Below are 4,221 nucleotides of genomic sequence, written 5' to 3'. Positions count from 1 at the left end.
ATTAATAATTAAGTAAAATAATTTTTCAAAATTTTAATTGGACTTGATCAGGAGAGGTTCCATCTCAATACAGGTCTTCAAAAATGGATGAATGATTACTTGGAGTTGTGGATAGATGCCATTCTTTTCTAGTTGTGTGTTGAGTTGAATTGCTATTGAAATTCCTGACAAATGTGCCATTGGAATACGATAATCTTTTGTAAAGTACAGGGCCTAGTACAGAGTAGGAGTTCAATAAACTGGTTCTCTTCCCCTTCTCTTCCTTCTAAAGCTCTATATAAGCTTAAGTAATACCTAACCATTATCAAGCATCCATTTCATCCTCCATAAAATGACAGATGAGACATCTCTGAAATCCATTTGAGCTCTAAAGTGGGGGTGGTGATTGTAAAAATTGTGATGACGGTGGTGCTAATTGACAAACATGATGATAGAGATGGTGCTAGTGGTGATGGTGAAGGAGTGGGGATTATATAGAAAGACAGATCCCAGTGTCCCATTCTGAAACACATGACTTCCATAGAAACAATTTCACTCTTGAAATGGTTCTCAAGAACCTTCCTTCTTGGTTAGAAATTCATTGCCTGATACGTTTCCTAAAGTTTATATGTGTCATTTATGATGAATGAAATACACCAGTATTTGTGAAATAGTTCATAAATTCTTCTGATTCAGTGAAAATTCTCCCTAAACATCTTTCATTTTTTTCTGAAAGCCTCCTTCAGAAGGAAAATCCCTTCCATGAAGAAATGACAGTTCCTAATCCTGTCATGAACAGTTCCCTTTTCTACATGGCCAAAGGCTGCTTATGGTATGAAAGTATTAAAATGATGTCTAGGAGTTCCATAGCCAGTAATTACAGAAGATCAACCTAGAAATCTCTCATGGATTGCAGAGATATTGCCATGGCACTGGCTAGTCCAAGTGGCTAAATTAGGCTACATAATGATTCAATCAAGTACAGAAAGTCATCTCCCACTTGTCCTTGCTGCTAATGTTGATGAGAATGGAAGCCCTTCCCACCCTTAAACCCATCTGAGCACAAACTTGGGCCTCATATAATTTTATCAGGATGTTTGAAAGAAGGGACAAAAGACAGCCTGGGATCATTACATTTCTGAGTCCTCTGTCTTCAACACATAACCACACCTCTTCTTTCCCCCTACTCTAGCTTTCTGGCTCAAATTCCATAAATCTATATAATGTCTCTGATGCTCATTACAGTTACATTGCCTCAGCTGAATTGCTCCCAACTGGCTTTCATGAATAATATGCTGATATGCTCCTCATTTCCAGTGCACCAGCCCAGCTGGGTTCTCCCATTCCATGTCCATCACTAATACTTATCTCTGTTATCCATCCCCCAGCTGAACTCCTCCAGCTAATATGAGGCAGAGTAGGCAGTTAGATGACATGGGTTACACAGTGTTCCACCTGGTGTCAGAAATCATATTTCAGACACTGGACAAATAGTCTTTTGATTGATTTTAGCTTGAGATTCCCTGTATGCAAAAGGGTTGTAATGATAACTCCCAGAATTGTTATGAAGATAAAAGGAAATACTATTTGCTAACCTTAAAGGATCATACAAATAGTAACCATTGTTTTTATTAGCATTCCAGTTTTTTCTTATATATTAACCCCCCTGAGTTTTAGGTTTCCCAAGTAGAGAATGAAAGGATCAGACTGGATGATCTCTCTGGTTTAATAATGTTTGTCCTTCATTCCTGAAGAAGACCGTGACATCACGGACGTGAATTGGAGTGAGGGGGTTCTGTGCTGAGTCACCAGCCTCACTTTCTCCTCCAGAGTCATCTGGATCCAGTAGTCAGATATGAATCAGGGCCCTGGATGCGAGGCAATCAGGGTTAAGTGACTAGCCCAAGAACCCACAGCTAGTAAATGTCTGAGGCTATATTCGAACTCCCATCCTCTGACTCCAAAGTCAGTGTTCTATCCACTGCTCCATCTAGCTCTAAATCTATGAACCAGGACTGACAAAAGAGCAAAGGGCCAAGATAATCCCCAAACTGAATAATTAGAACTTGGAAAACTAAGACTAACAAGATTTTACTTCTAGATTATATACAAATAGAGAGACATCTGAATAAAAAGAATTGCATCATTTGGAGAACATAAATATACCAACCATATATGATACAACCTTGAAGTTGTGAGGGTGCTGGAGTCACCAGATAGACTTCCTGATAGTAGCACTTGTTGAAAAACCTGTATTTTGAATTTTGTGTTTGAAAGGAATAAATAATATATTTTCCCCAAATACATGACATTCTTACAATACTCTTTAAAGTAATGCTTAATATTCTTCCATCTAGAATTTAATTATTTTATATCCATTTTTTTTTAGGTTTTTGCAAGGCAAATGGGGTTAAGTGGCTTGCCCAAGGCCACACAGCTAGGTAAGTGTCTGAAACCGGATTTGAACCCAGGTACTCCTGACTCCAAGGCCGGTGCTTTATCCACTATGCCACCTAGCTGCCCCTTTATCTCCATTTTTTTTAAAAGTTCATGATAGTATCATAAAATATCATGGAATGAAAGGGATCTCAGAGAAATTAAGTCTGACCTCCTCATCTGATAAATAAATAAATAGAATGAGTTCCAGGGTACTTAAGTGACACAAGACCATAAGATCATAGCTCTAGATCAGGAAGATACCTCAGAAGCCATTTACTCTGACGCTCTCATTTTACAAATGAAAAAACCTTTGAGATATATATGTATATACAGATAGATATAGATATATAACTATATATGCCTATAATATCCAGAGTATGTGACCTAGGCCAAGGCAATACAACTACCTATCAAATACTAACTGGGTTCGTTCAGTTCTTTGACTTAAAAGTACTCTCAAACGATAATCTTGCAGATGGATTCCCTAGCCAAAAATAATGATGATGCATATTTCAAAAATATTACCTTCTGTCCTACAAATATTTCTCTATATTACCCTCTACAAGCATATTTCCTTCTGTCAGCCCATCTCTCCTAGAAAATGGTGGCCACTAAACTAGATTATTCCATGGCTTAAACTACATTTAAGGAGTAAATATAGCACTTTGAGAAAGCTAACATCCATTCTGAAACTAGAGTTTTGATGGTAAATTTTATGCATGTAAGGAAATTCAAATACACATAGAAAAGGTCCACATGTACAGAAATAATAGTCACAGAATATTTTTATTTAAGCAAAAAACAAATAAAAGCAACTGGAAACAAAGTAGGAACTAAATGGTTGAGAAATTAAACAAATTGTTGCATATGAATGCATTGAACATTATTATACCATTTATAAAAAAAATAAAGAATTCAAAGTTGGGAAGATAGCCAACAATGGTAGCTGCGGTACTGGCATTGGTTTTAAAAAACAATTCCAAAGGTCAGCTCTGACACTTAATACCTGCATGATCTTGATCAAATCACCTGACCTTTTGTGCCTCATTTCCCTTATAAATGAGAGTGTTGGATTCAGTGATCTCTAATAGGGTCCTTTCCAGCTTGAAATCCATGATTCTGTGATATTTTTAACCACTGTAGAAACAGAACCAGGGGTACAATTTATACAATGACCCTAACATCATAAAGGAAAACAACTTTGAAAATCTCCTGAAGGCTGACTAATGCAATGACTCACATTGACATCAGAGCACTAAAACCCAAAGGGCACCTACCTCCTCTCAGCACTGATAGACTATAAGGGTGTAAGGAAGATACATTATTAGACATGGATGATGGGTTGGCCTGTTTTATTCAAATATAGTTCTTATTTATAAGAGAGGTTTGGGGTAATGGGATCATTGACAAGTAACAGCAATATCAAAAATCCTTAAATGATCTATTTTTTAATAAGTTATTGGTATATGAATAGAAAATAGAAGAGAATCATAGTCCACCAAGGGGCTGAATTATCTGTGCTCCTTAAAGTGATTAAAAACTATTTCCAAAAGCCCTGACATACTTTTAGGAAATAAGCATTTGATGACTGTACTTTATTAAATAAGAAATAAATAGTGAGAGGTGCAGGGAGCTTAAACACTTATCAATTACTAAGTGAAGATCTTCCAATTATTTGGGAATCCTATGTACTTAGCTGATATCTCCTCATTGAGAATTTTATGAAGAGCTATCACACTAAACTCACTTTAAAGCATAAATTTAAATAAATTTCCCATATTCCCTTTTCTTGGACTGTGCTCA

This window comes from Macrotis lagotis, chromosome 8 (assembly GCF_037893015.1).
Source record: "Macrotis lagotis isolate mMagLag1 chromosome 8, bilby.v1.9.chrom.fasta, whole genome shotgun sequence".
Lineage (NCBI taxonomy): Eukaryota > Metazoa > Chordata > Mammalia > Peramelemorphia > Peramelidae > Macrotis > Macrotis lagotis.
This window is presented reverse-complemented; position numbering follows the sequence as displayed.